Genomic DNA, 21,260 nt, shown 5'->3' on the forward strand with positions numbered 1-21,260 from the left:
TTCTAATGTTTGGAGTTTGTATTTATATTGTGTAAAAGCTACAATAATTATATTAAATAGGATTTGTACAAATCCACCTGGAGGAAACCCTAGTGATTAGGGCTACACAATCATACAATAGGGATATCCTTAGTAAATGTTGTGATGACAGTATTGGTTCAGATAAAAACACAGCCTCCTCCCTCCGCTCTTCCTTGTGCGTGTGTGACCTTTAGCATCTTGGGCGCTACCATCTGGTGTAGATACCGCTGAGAGACTTCATTACAACCTGTACATGACTCATGAGTCCTTTGCAACATCAACATTGCACACATTGGCATCGTCAAACATTTAAGTTTCTACAAATTGTAAAGCTTACGCTCTTAGCGGAGGTTTAACAGCTTAGCTTGAGGCAGAAAGGAGAACAGCAGGAGTAACGTTGCACAATATCGGCCATACGTGTAACTGAGAAACTATTGTCGAATGTTGCGATGGCGATATGGATAACAATAAACCTTTTATTTTTCTTCCATTCTTTCATCACAATGTCACCAAAACTTTTTGTATGCATTAAAGCTATTAATTATAACTCTGTTGTGGGCATTTATGGGAGTAAAATCTGCCAGCCTGCAGTCTCCTTCTTACAGTAACAGATAAGCTGTTTGTAGTTTGAATTATGTCATTTTTATTTATAAGAGTGAACTCCATTAGTTCCAAAACATTATTATCTGTTTTTTATGAAAAAAGGAAACTTTTCTAACCGGTCAAATCTGCATTTCTTGAAGCGCCGGTACTCTACACTCCCTAAAGTCGGAGAACAGTCCGGTCATGCCCCGCACTTTCTCTGGTATCTCCTTAAGAAGACTTTAAGCCATAGTGATGATATGACGGAAAACTTGAAGAATTTTTGTAACCGTAACGTCTTAAAGCCTTGACAGCAAGAACCGTCCTACGCCTAATTTCCATGCATACGTCAATGTCAGCGAGCTACAAATACGTCAGGGGACCCCCCCCCCAAAAAAAGAAGAAAAATGCCAATCTTAGTGGAAAGCCTGGAAAAATCACCACAACCAAAAGAAAAGTCAACCATAAAGCCAACGCAACAATTTCCAGGAGGATAGAAAAACGCCACTCGAGGTCCGGCAGCGGCGGTCGCTGTTTCAGAAGCAATACGCTCGGCTGTTGTTTGACGGGGCAGAGAGGATTCCGGCAATTCCAGTCCTAACAAAAACTAAGTCAAGGCTTTATTGTGAACATCAGCAGGGAATTGAGCCGTCACCCACTCTGGCAAACAGAGAAGGCGAGCCGTGAGACAGAGCCCGTTGATGAATGAGTACCTGGAAGCTTCCATCCTATGGTAAATACAGTGTAATTATAAGGCCGACACGCCGCGCATCCTCCATCATCATTAAATTAGGGGGTTTGTCAACATGAGAAATTGGCTGGGTTCAGCTTGGAGCCAGCAGAATCCTCATGGAAATTTACAGTCCTTAAAATGGGAGGCCATCTCCTCTTTCATTTTGTGTTTAGCGCCAGAGATAAATACATATTTCTCTCTTTTGGGGGCGGCGGCCTCATGGGTGAGCCTGGGTTTCTGCTGGGAGGGACGTAAAGATCGGGCTAATACGCATTTGGTTAAACGGAAAGCGAGCTGAGCCACTCGGATGCAGCGAGGACACCACTGTGTCAGAACGCTGGAGCAAAACCCATTGTGTTGCACCCACTCTCTGACACAATGGTAATGGTTAAAGGCACCAGCTAAAGTAACAGGAGGCAGCGATATCTTATTTTTAGATGAGGGATTTAAAACTGTTTACACATCTTTAAGACTGAAGAAGAACGCCACAAGAAAGAGGTTTTGCTTTCAAGTTTGATCCTTTGTTCTCCATACATACAGCGCTTTGCAAAAGGTGTGAATGTAACACCTTAACCTTTTTTTAATTTTTGTAAATCTGCAAACACAAACTTCTGTGGACTTTGTTGGAGTTAGCCTGGTAAAGCCTGGTGGCCCACCAGGCTTATAATGCACTGAGGGAAAACCTGCATTCCCATTTCTTATAGGCTTCTTTTGGATGCCAGTCACATAAAGAAGTTTGATTTAAATCACTTAACTGCACACAGAAAGTGCATTTAATCATATTTTCAAAGTTTGTGATATTTATTGATCTCATTGAACAACCGGTGGAGAAAATAAGAAATGTATCTCAATAAATGATAAACTACACAATAATTGCTACATTTACCATCTTCTGACCTTGGAAGGTCACTGGATTTTATTTAGTAGTATTCTATGTTAATTGTAAAATAAAAAATAGTAATAATAAATCCAATGCATCATTGATCTTCTTCCCCTTCTTAATGATGTGCTATTTTATATTGTTCTATCAAATGAAGTTCCAATAATATACTCTGATCATCCTTGACTGCTTCAGTGCTTAAGACCAGGATACCAAAAACCCAGGTCTCGTTAAGGAGTCTCCACCAGACTGGAATACACACGCCCACACACACGAACACCCTGACTTTCCTCTGACACGGTCAGGTTAAAATGTAGCCATCAGAAGAAGTACAATTATGCCATGAATGCGACGCACCCATGTTGTAAGACATTTCCGGATGAAGTCATAGCTCTATTACAATCCTCTAAAATGTAACCTTGTGAGAACTTATATAAGTATGAGGACCGTAAATAGCTAACCTACAATCATTAATATAGATTCAGATTTATAAGCTAGTATTGTTGCATGAAATGTCTTGCCAGATTCTGCAAAAAAATAAATGAATATAAAAAAAGCAACCTAAAATACAGGGGGGATTTCCTCCTTTCAATGTAGCAATAAAAACTAGGCTCATAATCACATTAAAGGAATTTTAGCATCAGTGCGGATCAGGTCAGCGAGGGAACTTTCAGTCTCTTCTTGAGAAGGCAGCAGATGGGCCTCACAGCAGTGGTTTGCACTCTGGCTCAGGCAGAGTGGGACAAAATCCAAGCTAAGTCACTGTGGATGGTGAGGAAGATGAGGCTTGCGCCGCAAACTTCAGGGCAAACTCAAGGGGAACCGGAGGGCGGCCATGTTAATGTCCCCCGGTCCCTTTGAACGTGTTTAAGTGGATGAGGTCAAGCGGGTGTAAATGAATCAGGAGGGGCTCTGTTTTCCCCTTCCACATGTGTGCAGAGCAGCTCATGAGCATGAATTAGATCCAAGTGAAGTCCCTGCTTGCAGATGGGAAACCTTCAGATGCCCCTGGAGCCACTAGAATAACTAACGTCAACATATTCCTATTTGTTTTTTATATGATGGATCAACACAAGGAGGTGGAGAAGTGTAAACTTGATAGGAAATGCTACTTTTTTTGTTTTGTTTTTGCAAATAAAAGTCTAACAAGGGTTTCTAATTTGAGGCGTGATTAACATTAGTGAGCAAACAGCATCTTCAACTGTCAGAGAAGTGGTGACTCACAGCTCAGATGGGATATTCAGGATTTGTCCAGTTTTCCCACAGTAAAATTCAAGCATTTTTAAGGTACGTTTTTATACTTTTTCCACACTTTGGAGATAAAAAAAATCATAGAAATTAACTTTAAAAAAATAAAAGAAGAAGACAGTTTCAATTCACAATTATATATAATTTATCACTGTTAATAATGTCTTGTAGTATTCTAAATTCAGTAGCAGGGACAAAGTAGACTAAAATATAGCAAAATGTTACGTTTTGAAAATGTCTCTTACACACACACATCCTACACACCTGACTGGTCTGAGAACAAAAACTCTAACTTGACAAACAAAAAAAATTCACCAATTTTGATAACTTTAACGCCAACTTTTATTTCAACTGCATATAAAAATAATTCATTGAGCCATTAGGAATAATAAATATTCAAAAACAAAATCAAAAATGTTCTTACCAAATCTTTCTGGGATTTGGCAAATAGAAATAGTTTTGGAAATTCTAACTGGTCTAAAACAAGAAATGTTAAGTCACAAATCAACTAAAACTACAAATGTCTTTTTATCAGGTGTATGAAAATATCTGGTTTCAACTGTAAACATTTTACAAATTGAGGTTTTTCACCAAATGTCAGATTTCACTTTATTACAAAAGTGTGGCTTGAATATCAAGCACTTTATACAGAAATCAAAGACTCTGAAAACCTTGAAAACACCCAACTGAAATTCAAGCATCTTCAAGGATTTCGAGCACCTGCCTGTACAAAGCACTGTATATTATATTAACAGAACGATTATTACTCAGGAACTCAGCAAACGTGACCTTTATGGAAGACTGGAAAGAAGAAATCAAAGTATACTGTACTGGAACACGGTAGAGACAGCATCATGCTGTGGGGATGTTTTTCTTTCCTTTTTTTTGCAGCAACAGGGACATGGATGGGTAGGTGTATAAAACACCTCTTAACTCTTAGCAAGACTTAAGAATGAGGTGGAGGTCCACCTTCTAACAGGTTAAAAGATCCTAAACTCAAACCTAATGCTACAATTAAATTAAATTTAAAAAAAAAAAAAAACATTTATAAACCAGAATGGCCCAGTCAAAGTTCAGACCTGACTCATCTGTATTTGATGTCCCAATCAAACACACATAAGTTTGTGATTGTATCATGAAAATATCCCGCAAGCCACAGTACGCCTGCTTCCTATCGATTACATTATGATTATCTTGGTGTGTTTCATCTAATAAAGGTTTTATCAGCATAAAAAGTCATTGCAATTATTCCATAGCAAACCGTAGAGGCTGGGTAGTTCTCATGAGCATCATTATATCCATCCATAGTTGTACAAAAATGTGTTTAATACCGTTAGACAGAACGATTCCTCGCTTGGTTCAATTACTATTAACATAGCGTACGATATGAGAAGATACAGCTAGTTTTAACCCTTATTTGCGTAGTGTTATTTCAGACTTATAAAGGTGACGTCCTTAAGCTCACAGAAACGTGAGAAGTCCCCTCACAGGCCGCAGCAGAACCGAGCCGAGCAGAGCGGGCTCGGTGTGAGCGGCGGGGATGTCATGGCTACCGAGCAACAAGTTAAAGCCCAGCGCCGCCGCGGCCATTCACCAACTTTTTCCCCCCAGCGTAAAAACACCGGCGAAACAAACAAAAGCGCAGGCAAACCGGGCTCCACTCCTATCACGTTCAACACTCCGAGCTAAGCTGGGAAACTTGCTGCTCTCTCTTACCTCAGGCAGCTGAAGCTCAGTCAGTGTGAAGAGGGTGCAGCCTTTAAACGCATAATAATCCTCCCAATACGGGCCCCCGCAGTCAGAGTTCGGAGCTGGGACAGAAACGTCCTGGGTCAGCAACAGGAATCAGAACCACTGGGTAACTTTTCCTCCCCGTGTGTGTCCTCCTTGACGAGCAGGGACGGCTTTCCAGCAGTTGTTAGTGTTTCCCAGGACAACTCAAGGAGGGAGGGAGGAGGAGTCTATCCTTGGAGTTTAGTTACCGACGACAGGAAGTCAATATTCAATACTTTTCCACATCTGAAGCTCTTCGCTGGGTTAAACAAGCAACGTGAAGTAGAGCATTTAAATAGAAACTGCGTCACTCCGACACAGAGAGAGAAATCTCGCGCTCGTTACCAACTTTTCTCACGAGCTGTCCTGAGAAAAATGTTACAATGTGACGTCCTGTCCTTTCACAATGAAGCAACAGCAACAGGTCACTCAAGTACCAAACTTGACTGCTGTTTTTTTTATTCTTCACACACACACACACACACACACACACACACACACACACACACACACACACACACACACACACACACACACACACACCGTTCATTAAAACCCTTATTTTGGATTAGGAAAGAATCTTTTTATTTCAGATTTTTTTTTTCACCAACCTCCAAAGAGACATATACATACAATTCCATAACATTCTTCGCATAGCAATATAACATGAAAGGTTAGATTAGCTACAATTAAAAGGTCTGTTCAGCACCTGGCTAAATATACACAATTTAATCATTAAATCACAGAATGAATGCAGATTGGATTAACTGTCAACAGTTAATCCAATCTGAACTGTGAAAAACACCAAACTAATGTACTGCCTACGAGTTTAACTCTGAACAGGCTAAATTTGATTAAAACAGAAGAGAATCACCGAATGACACCAGGCAGCAGAGGACTTCCTACTCAATAGAAATAAAACACTGGCACAGGAAAACAGTATCACATAAAATTACCCAGAAATCAGAAGGACTTGGCCAGGCTCTGCCACAATAACAACACCAAGCAAACCCCCGGGATTTACCTGACATTCAGGTGTTCAGCAAAATCTTATATGAATATTCATAGATCTGTCAGCAAGCATGACTTCAGCTCCTCTTTGTACATCACATTAGCAAATATCATGACATCAACCAAACATTACCATTATAGTAGCAGCAGCAACTCCAAAAGGGAAATAGAAGCGTCATTATTAACATTTTCAAAAGAGAAATTGTAGTAACATTTATCCAAAGCAGCGTTAGCATTATGAGCATTATGCTAACCAGAGCCTCATACGCAGCAAATAAACCACAACAAAGACCAAATAATAGTGGCTGATAAACCCAAAAAAGCAAGCAGAGCAGTATGGACGCTAACAATAATAAAACACGCTGAGCAACAGAGGGTGTAGCTTACCTCTGCAAAACATCTGTAAAATCTTCTGTATCGTAATTCAAGGTGGAGAATCCAGGCTAAGCTTCGGCTGCCGTCGACGCCATTATGAGCTTTATCACCATAGCAACCCCAAACTTCTCGACATCTTAAAGGCAGGGGCGAGCGCCACAAAAACATTAAATTTAGCAAAGTTGATTGGATAAATATTTATCCCCCACCCCAGTAACAACACACGATTGGTCTGTCTGTGAAAATGCAAATAATTCAGATTACATTTAGGCACACAATATTAAGCAAAGCAAGCTAACGCGATGTTTCAAATCATGTTTAGATTTGTTTTCCACCCCTTCACGTCAGGAACGGGCGCCCCCTATGGACCATCCGCCATTTTAATTTAGCTATTTTTGTCTTGTGACTTAGTTGTGCAAATTAAGCAACGAGCTTTAATTAAAATTCAAGTAATTTAGGTTGAAATACAAAAAGCTAAACAAAATGTTTGAGCACAGCTTTTATTTTGAAGGAGGCAACGTAAGCTACAAAGTAAAAGTAACCATCAGCTGACGCATTGTAGCACAAAATTGAAGTTTTGAAAAAAGGGTGGGCAAATAGGGGTCACTGATATGGAAATCACAGGCCAGAAAAACAATTCTGAGATTCAATTTTGCTGTTGCTCTGTATACGTCAGAGGAAGGGCAGTCAAAAGTGTCACATGGAGAACTAATATCCCCCCAAAATGTTGGGATTCTGTCTTGAGAGCGACATCAACTCAATTATACACACACACACACACACACACACACACACACACACACACACACACACACACACACACACACACACACACACACACGCACGCACACGCACACACACATACAAATTAGTAGCTTTTATTATTACTAAATACGCTTCTTAAAAACAAAACCTGTGATTTATTTATAGAACTCTGCAAGTGCATTTATTAATAAGACTAAATGCCAAGCACCAAATGCATTGACGCAAAGCACATGTTGGTGTTACGCAGAGCGGCTCACTGTGACTCCATGTCGAGCAGAGGGACCTCAAACTGTTTGCGTTCAGCTGCCCTCTGCTGGCTCTGAGGGTCTCCCACAAAGGCCTCTGTAAGCAGGAGCACATTTTTGCCTCCGCGATGCGGTTTGACATTTACAGCGAATTGAAACATAAAATGTGGGAAAACAAAAGATCAGGCGGGAAGGACACCGTTCTATAAAAGGGGAGGGGGGAGAGAAAAGCAACTTTGCAAAGCGGGCACCGTCGGGTGCATCTGTTTCCTTGAAACCCGTGAAATGAGACTCGGTTTTTTTTTTTTTTTTTTCCGTGGGCAGAAGGAAACGGTGCAGAAGCCGAGGCCTGGCGGATTTCATGAACGTGGATTGAGTTTTCCTCCACATCTGTGTCTGCTCAGAGCAAAAAGAAAGCAAACGGCTTTGTCTCAATGCGTGGAAAAAATAATTCTGTGAAAAGCAACTGCACATTCACGACAAATGCATTTTAATTCAAACTTAGCGTCTCAAAATCCTTTGAGTAACATGAATTCAAATCTGTTTCTTGTATTATTTAAAAAAAAAAAAAGTCTGCCCCTCAGAGGTACGCAGAACCCCCCCAGAAGTGTGTTTTCATGACTTTGTGAACTCATTGCAGGTCCGGATTGATGGCTTTTATTTATAAGACCAGACTTATCTGTAAGAGTCAGGCAATAAAAACAAACAAAAATAATAATAAAAACAAAAATCAGATTTCCGCTTTTCACAGAGTAGCTTATCTACTCCTGTGGTTTGGGCCACATCGAAGATTAAAGTTTTGCTGATAAATCACTACACTCTGCAGCTTTTCTACCCCTCCGCCATCCCCAAAGCAAATGTTTGTTGGAGGTGAAAATAATCATAAATTCCCCGTTTTCTCCAGCAGGCATTTGGTTCGGCAGCAGCTTTCAGGACATACAGGACCTCCATTAAGACGGATGGATGGATGGAGAGGCATAAAATGAACATTAGTCCATTTTTAGGCTTCTTCTGGGAAGCTTTCGGAGTTTTTTTTTTTCTTTTTCTCCGTCACTTTGGTGCATCCAACAAAATGATAATGTTGGTGCTTTTGAAGAGAATAAGAGCTTTCATGTCCTAGGCTTCGTGTGAGAGCGAATCGTGCGATAGAGGTGACACGGTACATTTCATTCAGACTTTAGCAGGTAAAAGCTCCTTTATTGGATCAAAAAGAAAAGTATTTGTCCCTTTAGAGATTTTTCACAAAATGGAACGTTAGAGAGAGCCTGAGCAAATACAAAACGTTGTCTTTATGTAGTGATTTATTTTATTAATAGGGGAAAAGCTATCTGTACAGACCTGGCTAACTGTAAAAATAAAAAAAACCTAAAAAGGGAAAAACTTCCTTCAATTAACCAAAATTTATTTGGGAAAATTGTTTTTAATTTTACAAGCCAGAACCAGGCGTGATTTCTTTAGGTCAGGGGTGGGCAACTCCAGGCCTCGAGGGCCGGACTCCTGCAACTTTTAGATGCATCTCCACTTCAACACACCTGAGTCAAATAATGAGGTCATTAGCAGGACTCTGGAGAACCTGACTGCACTTAGGAGGTGATTCAGCTGCTGGATTCAAGTGTGTTGGACCAGGGAGACTTGCAAGAGTTGCAGGACACCGGCCCTCGAGGACCAGGATTGCCCAACCCTGCTTTAGGTAAGAATGTATGTTTCAGCTATAAAAAATAAAAAAAAAGAGAGAGAGACTCGGCAGAAATGGCAACAGTGAGAGTCGAAAATATTTGCTGACCAAGAAGAAAACAGAGGCCCACCTGACACTTCCCACAAAAACTCCTCAGTGATCCTCCGGAGCCTTCTGAAAATATTTTGGGGAATGACGAGACAAGACAAAGAATTCTTTGGAAGGCGCCCCGTTACACGTTTTACCGTTTCTGACTAATGCAGGAATTATAACAACAAAACAGAAACATTATATCAAAAGTCAAACACAGTTATAGTTACAGGTTATAGGTTATAGCTGCTTTATGGCCCACTGATGTTAATGTATGGAACCTTGAATTCTGCTTGCTACCACAAGATCTTTTTATTTTTGTTTTATTTATTTCGAACATGATAGAAGTTTAGCATCACACACATGAACAGGGAATGGAAAAGACATATTTATGTACCACGATAATCTTAACATGCTTACATTTTTTGCGTGGTCTAGTTAAAGTTTGACTTCCATTTCGAATGAGAGGCATTCCCTTAAATAGGACCTCACACCTGCACTGCGTAACCTTTTAATGTTTTCTTTGCATATTTGTTAATGCCGTCAATAAGTGGTGACAGTACAATATGAGACAGACAATCTGTGAAAAATTTGAGCTCATTTGTTCCTGTGGTCTTATTGTCGTCTGCAGAAATACACAGCTCTGTGTATCTGATTGGTTGTCAGAAGCATTGTCAATCACTGACCCTCATGATCTCTGCTAGGCTACAGCTACAGCTAGTTCTCCACCCTGGAGTCTGCCATGAATGCTGCTAAAGCTAGTTAGCATGGCCACCGTTGACAGCGGATAAACAACGTTGCTGTAACAATATGCTGTTTCTCCACTTTTAGCACATTGAGCAATGCGTGAACAACCTCGATTGACAGCGCTAAGACCCTCCCCCTGACACTGATTGGCTGTCTCTGATCGGGAGCGTTTCATTTCTGCAGGTGGAAGTAAGACAACAGGGAGGAGGCAGAGGAGTTCTATTTTTAAAAATGATTATCCGTCTTATATTACACTGTCACAACATAGTGGCAGTTTTAACAAATATTTATAGATAAAAAAACGATTTATAAAAGTTACATACTGCAGTTTTAATGCTAGAAAACCATCGAATGTTTTCAGAACAATTCTGGAAAGAATAATAAACCACAATTCTGCCACAAGGATGTTAAACACTGAGTGCCAGTTTTCCCAAACACTTGATATTGGCTGTTTTTGCCGAGGATGGAACAAGAAGTTATTAGGTTGAGAACCCTTACGATTTCACACAATATCATAATCTGAAAACCACGTTTTGTATATCCCAGGCTACCATTTTGTCTGGCATTACAATTTGTTTGACACGTTGAAATGGAAAAAGCAAAGAGATGAGAAGTTTGTAAAGGCCTAAAGACGTTTTCACAGCCCTGTCATGGCGTCCTCAACATTCAGCTTTCCCAGACACCGGCTGGTGTCTGCCAACACATCTGAGACATGCACACAACATCAAATGCACACCAGCAGCAGCAGCAGCAGCAGCAGCAGCAGCTATTTCTGTCTTTATATGTGAAGCTGCAGCACAGGGGGAAGACAGGGGGAAAAAAAAGTTGCTTTGGAGACTCAGCAGGCATCTAGTCCCTCCGCCCGCCGGCATCAGAGGGACTCGACGACCAGCTGAGGGTTAGATAAATGCCAGGTGGTGGTGAAAAGGCTCCCCACTCGCTGCCACGCTGAGCCGCACTCAGAGAGTATATCGCAGTCTGGAGGAAGAGCAGAGGGACTGGAGAGAAACGATGAAGCGGGGCGGAACATGAGCAAGACGGGGTAACAAGCAGGACACAAAGGAGGACATAGTTGCCTTTGTGCGTTGACAAAAGGAGGTCTTGTAAGTTGGAGGCCTTGGATGGAAGAGATGGAGCTGAGCCCCTCCTCATCCCCCACCCTGAGTAAACACTCGGACGCAGAAACAAACAAACAAACAAAAAATAACCCTGCAAGTTGAAAGCGGGCAGCGACGGTAGCTGGTGGCAGTGCGTCACTTGGGTGAAGTACTTTCAGGACTAACTGCACTTGCTTTCTCACTCTGCACAGGTGGCGGCCATTTTGTTACTGCCTTATCTGCAGCACCTTCCAAAGTAACTCGCATCCCTTTTCACATTTTAGTGCCATTACTACCCAACTCTTACATGTCAATTTTATCCAGTAGATGACTAGAAAGCGGTGCATAATTGTGACGTTGTAGGAAAATTATATATGGTGTGCAACTTTTTCAAGCAAGTCCAGAAAAATGTGAAATGCATATGTATTAAAATATTGTGTGAAATTGACTGTTTTTGAGCTTTACAACATGTTATAATGTTAGTCCCTCATCAAAAACACACCTGCAGAGTTGCTTAGATTCAAAGTCAAATTTCCACAGTAGTAACAGGGAAGATTGGTGGATCTAAATATAATCAGTTTTCTTATTATCTGCATGGCAACAACAACAACAACAACAACAAAAAAAGCACTTATTTTTCCAGGTACATACAGTCATATTTCATCACTTACAAATGCATTGCAATGATTCTCATTTGAAAGATTAAAAGCAGAAACCATTAAGGAGGTATTAAACTTACTTTTCATTATATTTCTGCATTGCAATAAAGTTTTTTGGTTTTTTTTAAATGGCCTGGTGTAATATTCTAACTTTAAACATCACATTTTCATTAACTGAAAGCAGAAAGTCGTCACAATTAACAGAAATAAATAGTGATAAAGTTCCTGAAATAAATGAACTTTTCTATAATATTCAAAGCTGTTGAATATGTGGATGATAAGTAGTGAGCAAAACCTGGAGCTTGGAAGCCGAACAGTGATGCTGCGGGCTGCTAAGGCAGATTGGACAGTAAAAGATGATAAAATACGCAGAGAGACATGAGGGAAGGCCCAGAGCTTAATGAAAACATAATTGGGGGTTCAGCACAAAGAATGACCTGTGTTACATCATGTCTTGTTATGGGATTCACTATAAGATTGAAGATAACAATTGGAGCAGCTTTGATAAAACTAAAACACCAGAACTTAAAACATCTCTCGGTGTTTATGCATATATAGACATGAATTGAAACAAAGTGATTGCAACACCAGAATCCGTGGTGCTTTGAAGTTTCAGTTCATTGTTACTTTGGGGAAAGTTGACAGATGTTCAGCCTAAAATGCTCCGACACCAAAAAGATGAAAAAAATCAAGAAAAAAAGAAAAAAAAAAAGAGCTCCAAAAGCTTCCTCTGGGCTGAAAGTGTCTGTTTCCCTGGCAGCACTGTTCACTCAGCTGCCACCCTCCATTTGTTATAGCGCAGCTCTTTACATGCATACTGTACAGGTACAACAATTCTCAGGATGTTTCACACCAATTCTCTGCAGCTGTCAACTTTAAATTGACTCTGGATGTGTGATTTTTCACACAACCTCTCATTTTCTCCGTCTTGCTGTGTAAAAACGAAAAGAAAAGAAAGAAAAAAAACGTCTCGGAGCATCGAAGCGCGCCTCCAAATTATCATTATCATCATGAGGTGTAATTGCACAGATAACAAAACGCCGCAGTAAATTCTGTCTGCAGCTTTTCTACACGGGATGAATTTGGTGATTTCCTTCATTTTTTCCCCTCTGTTTTTTTTTTTTTTTTTAAGTTTTTTTGCACAAACACCAAAAGCACAATTACATGACGTGTTCGTTGTACTCTGTTGTAAAGTGGACTCCGCTTCTTCTCACAGCTGACAAAATGATTCCTACTGACATAAGACGGCAACAGATGTACACCAGTGAAGAATGTAACATCATGTGTTGCTTCCATTTTTTTCTGCTGTCAGTGTGTGGATTCCACCTGCCTGGCATTAAAGCTGCAGTACGTAACTTTTATTTTTAAAAAAGAAGTTTTTTCACATAGTTGTCAAAACTGTCTTGATGGTATGTTATGAGACAGATGACCTCCACCTCCTCTCTGAGCTACTATTTCTGCCGATTCCGCAGAGTCGCCCAGATTTAAAAACAACCAATCAGAGCCACGAGGCGGGTCTTAGTGCTGTCAATCAACCCCATGTACTTGCTGCTAAATGTGCTAATGGCGGAGAATCAACCCACTGTTACAGAAAAACCGTCATCAGTGGCCATGCTAACTAGCATTAGTGGTTAGTAACTAGCTACCGTTACTCACTTATATTTACTTAAAGTAGTTTGTAAAATCGATCGATTTTTTTAGCTGTATATTATATGTATATTATATCAGAACATTATTTCCTCATCAGAAGTATATCTGGAGTGTTGTTTTGATTCTTTCATGCATGTTTGACAAACTTTGAATCTCCCGTGGCAACCATTCACGGTCGTTGCTGCCTTTTCCACAAAACTCCTCCTTGGCACTCCCGCTTCCAAGCTCCCTACGTCTCCCTCACCCAGCTCCTTCAGACTAGCGGTAGCAGCAATCAGCAAACACCTGGTGGAACTGCACATCTGCTGAGCTCATCATGCAAACAACTTCTCTGTGCAAACGCTTCTAAAAATGTTGGTAAAGACTTGATGGAGAAAAGTTAAAGTGACGATGTGTTGAAGGCGGAGTGTTGGAAAGAGCAGGAGCTCAGAGACACAGGTGACACTAAATACACAGGAGGTAATCAGGGAACGAGACACACCTGGGAACTACTCAAGGGGAGACAGGACAACACGGAGAGTCAGAGACACAGAAACTCGAAATAAACACACAGAGAAACTCAAATCACAACACTTAGAGTAAAATGTGAATTTGCTCCCAAATATATATCCCATCTGCACCAAGGTGCTATGATAACCAGTGTTTTTCACCTAACCCTAGGAAGTCTTAGCGTTTAAATTTGAGGATAAATATGATTAATTCCAGTCTCAAACATGTCCAGAAGATGTCAGTGTCCGCAGTGCTGCAGGTCAATAAGCCCAGTTGATCCCATCAGCGGGGATTTACTGTCTGCAGTCAGAGCACAAAACGACGGTCACACAACTTCTGTGTGTGTGACAGTGTGTGTGTTTTGGCTGGATAAAAAAAATATTCTCGGGTCTCTGTCAGACCCGAGAATGGAGAAGCGCAAAAACACATTTTTAATTCTCTAAAACCGCGGGTAAGTTTTGCCAAGGCTCTTGGCCTCTCGCCCGTCTTCTCATAGCAGTTCGCCATCCGTGAATGGAGAAGCAGAAAAGCACAATTCTTTCGTCTCCAACGTCCGTTCTTAAAAAGCGTCTCTGTACGACTGCGGTCCTGGATGAACGCCAGTGAGGCCGGTCAGGTGACTTTAGCCAACTTGCCGCGTCCAACTGGATGAGAGCGTTTTGGGGAGGGAGGTCAGACCCATGACGCCGCCCTCCTCCCCTACCGCGTTCCCACCTCCATTCACCAAAGCGAAGCAGATTAACTTCCTCAGATTGCTCCTCTTTAATTAGGGCCCAACAAGAGGCGTGGAAGCACCGTGACACCACGCTAATAACTCAGACGAGCCCAGCTGGGTAAACAAACCGAGCCAGGAACTGATGAGGATTTCATTAGGACATCAGAGTGCAAAGACACTCATTCATACACACATACTGTACATTATTAATGTCTGCTGAAACCGTCTTTACTCAGCATGCGAGGGTAATATCACATATTTCATAAATCCCTATTTTATGCAGCTGGAGAAGGTTGACGGGGAAATTATGGTTTGCATTATCACTTGTGGGATTTTTAGGTCTTCATCCCGAGCTTCTGAGAAATGGGACGCAAGGCGATAGAAAAGGAAATGAGTGACGACCTAATGAGAAGGATAAAATTAATGGTTTCTGTGAAGTGTTCTTCAAGTCGTTCTAAGCACAACAAGTCATAGTCTGGTCGTAACTCAACTCGATTCTCATCTTCCCTCACTGTTACGTCAAGATTTAGGAGCTTGTTTTATGTCAATAATCCCTTAATATTGATGAAAAAGTTCTAGTTCCACTGGCAGATTATTTCACTTAGACATTTTTGTTACAAGTGAAATAATCCACCATTGGAACTCAAACCTTTTCTTCAATATAAAGGAATTATTGACATAAAACAAGCTAATATGTCTTGTTGAAAAGTTACTCGTGAGTTAGTTTTGTCTTATTTCAATTGTACTAAGATATTTGTACTAGAAACTAGACCAGACATACTTGGTAAGATTTGAGTTTTTGCAGTGTAAAACACAGTCAACCACAACTACTTCCTAAGTTTAGAGGGTGATCACTTTTCCACACAGGCACAGAGGGGTTTGCTTTTTTTCTTCCACATTTTAAAACTGCATTTTATATGTCGCTAATAAGCCTTCCTTCAACCAGTATCTATTTGGCTGCTTTTATTAAACACATCTTTAAATATCTGAATTAATTTCAAGTTCACTTCAACACCGGCAGCTCATGCTAGGCTTCGTTTTTCAGACCTGAAGCCAACTGGAGCCAAAACATTTTTTTAACTTTTTTTTTTTTGAAATGTTAAAAAAAAATTTTTAAACATTTTTAAGATATTAAAAATTCTCCGGAGTGTTTGCAGGAGACGTCGCCTCCGCTGCGTCACGTTGCGGGGGAGATGGCTCCCCCCTCCTGGGGGGCCGGCCCACAGCAGCAACCATCAGGCGGTAATCCCGCCGCGTCCGCATCACGTGAACCCTCTCCAGATGGAGGAGAGGGATAAAACGGGAAAGGCACATTTCTTGCCTCAAAGCGAGGCCTTCTAAACACCTGAACTCTGACGAAATGTCTTTAACCCCAAAGGTGAACACGGAAGCGGATTATTTGGCTCCGTGGGTTCCAAAAAAAAGAAAGAAAATGCTTTAAAAGTGCAGCTGTTTGTGATCTGCGGGTGGTGTTACTGCGTGGAAGGTGTGACAGGCGGGGAGGAGGAGGGAAAGGAGGAGTCAGATGGACGCCGATGGAGACAGAGAGTACAGCGGCTAAATTTAGCCAATGGTTCTGCTGGGGTGGAGCTAATCCTCTTTGCGGTCGAATTATCTGGCCTTCGGATTAGAGAGCTTTGCCTCCATGCAAGACATCTACTCTCTAAAATGATGTCCCATCGCGGGACGTACCATGTTCCGCCGCGGGCGGAGGGGCGGAGCCGGAGGAGTACACGCAGAAGACGCAGAACGCCATTCTGTTCCGGTCAGGAAGTGTCGGTGACCTCTGCTCTGGCCCATCCGTCCGCCAAACATTTTCATGCTGTTTTTAAAAGTTTCCATACAGCTTGAGCTGCACACAGAATTGCCTCTTCTTTACTTTTAATCTAATTTATTTACTTTGGATCAACATTATTAGCTTTTTCTTCTTTTGCTCTTTCCCTTGGTTTGTTATTTTGTTTGTATTTCCTTTTAATTCCTGTAAAGCACTTTGTATTGCCTTGTTGCTGAAAATGTCCTACATAAATAAAATCACCTTCACCTTTTTACTTTTCTTCCACTGGCAGATTATTCCACTGATATCCAGCACTTTTTCATCAATATTCAGAACTTTAAGCTCCCGTATCTCGCTGAAAAGTTACGTTTTCTCATATTTCAAGAGAGGTAAGATACTTGCACTAGAAACTAGGCCAAAAATACTTGGTAAGGTTTTGTGTTTTTGCAATGCAGCACGAAGCATAATGTCAAAACTTTTTTTTATTTTGTGTTCTTGCTGCATGCAAGTACTTTTTTGTACATGTTCAAAAAATAAACCAAAACAAATCTATTCTTTATGGCAGCTGTTGCTGTGCGGTGGGGCGTCAGGTATTCACAGTAACTAATGATCTGTGAAAAAAGCCCTCCAACATCAAACTTTAGAACAAGATTATCTGTCGTACAATACAGTCACAACAGTGACAATTTTAATAAATATGTGACTTTTTTAATAAAAGTTACATGCTGCAGCTTTAATAACCTCAAAGGCCTTCATAGGTTACTTCTAAACAAAGTAGATCAAACTGGATTTTATTTAGGGGCAGAATGAAAGTGCACGCCACACTTTTCAGATTCTGCGACATCCTTTGTCTTCTGCCGCGCATTTACGCACCAATTCGTGTCACTTTGACACATAAAAATTGACATTTATACTTGAAGTCGAGGCAAAGTGTGAAAAACATAAAGGGCGATGATCACAGCCCAATCCAGCCGTATATTTCGTTCCCATCCTCGTCTGGGTACGGTCCGAATCTAAACCTCAAGAATTACGTGTGGTGCAGCAAAAACCGTGACCATCAATGTCACAAGATTCCACAGAGACAAATTTGCGTCACCCCCTCCTTCCTTCCTGCTTCAAGGAAAGAGGAATACTCCAGTCCTGTTTGCCGATTTGCTTATCTCAGGACGGATGAGCAGTCAGCATTCTGATTCAATGGCTTACTCAAGGACACTTTGGCGCACGGCCAGTCCTCCTCTGCTGATTATAGGAGTTTAAAATAAATAAATAAATAAATGAACGGGAACTTGGGTGCGGCGGCCCCGCAGGCGGTGCATTAACCAAACGTGACACCGGCGGTGAGAACCGTTCGCCACTGTGTTTAGATGGTAATCTGAAAAACATGTGGACGGGTCTTTGCTATGTGCACTGATTGCTAAAACACTGGAGACCCTTGTTCATGTTTCCATGACAACAGGCATCTGCGACGGTGAAGTGGCCTTGAGCGCCCCTCACCCCCAAAGAGAAATGAAAGAGAGGTAGAAAAAAAAAAGAGAATTTCAATCTCTCACATGGCAACTCTGACCTTTGACCTCTTTGCGGAGGATCGCTAGCAAACGTCAGAAAACCCCCCCCAGCATGTAGAAGGACAGTGTACAGCCTGCTGCTATTCAAACCTTTAGGACTGTACCATTCGGCTAAAGAGGTGTGTGTGTGGGGGGGGGATGTTAGACCTGGGAGGGGGTAAGCCCTGCGTGGGAGGGATGGTGTGTTTGTTGTGTGTGTATGTGCGTGTGTGTGTGTGTGGTGGGGGGGGGGGGGTTGTGTGGGCTGGTATACTAATCCCTCGGGTTTGGCTGCAGCCTGGCCTCGGGATAAACCGTCATGTACGCTCGGGACAATTGAAAATGCTAGTTGGATTTAAACAGTTTATTTATTTTTTTAAATACTAACCTGTTCCCTCCTCAGAAGTTAAAGGAAAATACAAACTATGGTAAGATCCTATTTGTTCTTCTGGCTGCTTTTCACTTCAGTTTGTTTTGTCACATAAATCAACAAAGAAGTGATAGGACTGGGATGTACGGCAATACGACTAGAGCTGAAATCATGTTCTGTTTCCACACTGGATGTTAGCCTTTATAGGGTTGGTGTACCTTGCTTCTCAAAAAATAAATAGGCTACAATTATTATGATGATTTAACTCTCACACTGTTGCTACGTCTGCAAATGCTTACGATAAGATAGGATTGATGAGCAAAGGAAATCTGGTTACTACAGAAGTGAATTTGGCACTCCGTCCTCAGAAGTCATGTCGGATTGTCTTTTGCCCTCTGAAGCTCAGTGAAGATCACGATGAACTCTGTTCCCTCACAGTCCGCTCATTCTGCCGTAAAACCAGTCCGACGCGCCAGCGGCCGAAAGGATCTGCAGTGGAGGCAGATTATTATTATTTTTAATTTTCTGTTTAATCTCCCTTCGATTGCCAAAAATGTTCAACTTGCAGCACAGAGGACTCCTGAAGTTCTGACAGAGGCCAAAATAAATAAACACCCAAAGCGGGAAGCACTTTATAAAAACTACACCTCATTTAGCCACTATTTAACCTTGAAAACGTCATTAATTAAGCATGAGTCATACTTAATAAGCTGTAAATCAATACATTTATTAATGTTTAACCCATACTGCCTAATTACTCCCAAAGCCAACATACTCAGTATTTATTCATGCTTACTAATTCATGAATTAACTACTCTATATACTTGTGCGTATGTTTGTAAATGTTCAAATTATAGATATACTTTCACAAAAATGTTAGAGAATGTTTGAAATGGCAATATATTAATCCTGCAACGCATCTATCGACTATGAAACGCGCAACATTTTGTCAAATGCCATCATCAAAAAGATCAAGCAAACATCACTTATATTGCTCAATGTTTCAGTTGCTGTGGGCCAAAAGCAGATCTAAACTGGTGGGTTTTAAGCGTCGATTTGAAGGAACTTTACTTTCTGGCATGTAATGGGTTGTAAGAACCAAATTGATTGGGTAAATATTATATACTTTTGCTATGTTGATATTTATACTGTCCACAATCAGCTGGTGTTGGCAGGATTTGCCTGTTACAATAAAGTTGTAAGGATTTGATTCCTATTGTATAAAGGTACAATTTAAATAACTTGCACAGACTGTATTTACAGTCCTCAAAAATCTCTTTTACAGTGAACTGTTCTCCAAAAACTCAACATAAAGTCTCGGAAACGGCTGAAGTGAGGAAGAATTGGCGGGAAGAATAGCAAGGAACTATGAGAAATATGACAAATGCAGTTCGAAGAAGTGTGTGTGTGTGTGTTTGTTTCCAATACCTTGTGGCAACCATTTTCCTGACACATACTACGATGTGGGGACCCACTGCTCCTTGTGGGGGCCGAAGCCTGGTCCCCACAAGGGGAAACTGTGTTTTTGGACAGGGGTCAGATTTAGGACTATGGTGTGAATTGAGTTTTGGTTAGGGTTAGGGTGAGGTTTAGGCCTTACCCTTTAGGTTGTAGAAATGAATGGAAGTCAATGGAAAGTCCCCACATAGATAGCCATGCAAACATGTGTGGGCATGTGTGCGTGTGGGGTGCGCGGGTGCGTGTGTGTGTGTGTGTGTGTGCGGAGGAGTGTGTAAGGTTTCCAAAAATAAAAAAAATTAAAAGCAGCATCTTGTACCGTAAAATAAAAGTTCATGAAAGCCTTTGCTTGCAGAGACACAAGGCCCGCTGATGAAGTGGCGACAGTAAAGTTCAAACTAACAGCAGATCAAAACAGCGAAAGGTCACTGGCGAAATCGCTTTCAGCAAATTAAGTTGCATCCTGTAAATCCTCGCGCCGCCATTGATTTCTTACGATTTCAGAGGGACTCGCTTGACTTTTCGGAAAGGCGGATCGTGACCTATCCGAAGTCCGCACAGGCATTTAAAGCTTCTCGGACATCTGAATTAGTGCGGAGGGTGTCTGCGGCAGGGGGGGCGTGGACTCGAGGCGGCCAGGGGAGCTGGGTGAAAATCTGAGGGTTATGTAAGCGCCAGCTGCAGCGTGATGATGAAAGCAACATCAGTTCCCCCCCCGAAACCGGACCGAGCATCGATCCTGCTGCAATCCTCCGCTGAATTGTTCCATGTTTTATTCACACTGGCTGAAGGGAAAATGGATGGTGGTGATCATGCAGTGCTGCTGCTGCTGCAAAAAAAAAAATTAAAGAAAAAAGAAACAAACTGCTCTATTCACACCATAGCACTGACTTCAGAGCCTCAGTTGAAACACCGCTGCCATCAAACACTTTGTTGATTTTTTTTTTTTTTTTAGGATTTTAGCAAAAATGTGTCTCAAGAAGGGCAAAGTGTTTTTTAAAAAAGGAGTTTTAATCTGGATTAAGTAGCAGTTTGTCATCATGTCTGGATGCAAGAGCAGACCAGAATGACCTCAAACGAAGACATTTCTGCGCCATGTCTCACGTGACACGAGCAGATGTTTTTGCCACAAAAACCTAAAAAATGATCCTATTCTGAAGCTCTGCTGCGTTACTCGAGCTTTAGAAAGGCCAAGGCAGAGAAGGAGGTAAAAAAAACGACAACAAACAAATAAAAAGAATTCATGCTTTTTGTTTTCCTGTGAAATTATGCCAGTTTTCAGTTAATGAAGAAGCTATCCCATGGCTTCAAAAACAGCATATCGAGTTTTAAAAACAGTTTGCAGTTGAATCTCGATTC

The 21,260-nt window shown here is 41.3% G+C and overlaps 2 protein-coding genes across 5 annotated transcripts in view; one reads left to right on the top strand and one right to left on the bottom strand.

The window, feature by feature from the left end:
• The window catches only part of akap13 (A-kinase anchoring protein 13), a 131,122-nt gene extending 125,531 nt beyond the window's left edge, over nucleotides 1-5,591 (bottom strand). For all 4 annotated transcript variants that reach the window (XM_023332768.1, XM_023332771.1, XM_023332770.1 and 1 more), the window contains exon 1: nucleotides 5,181-5,591. The gene's annotated coding sequence lies outside the window, so the exon portion shown is untranslated. The remainder of the gene's footprint in view (nucleotides 1-5,180) is intronic.
• A 12,784-nt stretch (nucleotides 5,592-18,375) lies between these two features.
• LOC102232448 (synaptic vesicle glycoprotein 2B-like) overlaps nucleotides 18,376-21,260 on the top strand; it is a 31,693-nt gene continuing 28,808 nt past the window's right edge. Inside the window, exon 1 of the mRNA XM_005802493.2 lies at nucleotides 18,376-18,501. The gene's annotated coding sequence lies outside the window, so the exon portion shown is untranslated. The remainder of the gene's footprint in view (nucleotides 18,502-21,260) is intronic.

The sequence above is a fragment of the Xiphophorus maculatus genome, chromosome 4 (assembly GCF_002775205.1).
Source record: "Xiphophorus maculatus strain JP 163 A chromosome 4, X_maculatus-5.0-male, whole genome shotgun sequence".
Classification (NCBI taxonomy): Eukaryota; Metazoa; Chordata; class Actinopteri; order Cyprinodontiformes; family Poeciliidae; genus Xiphophorus; species Xiphophorus maculatus.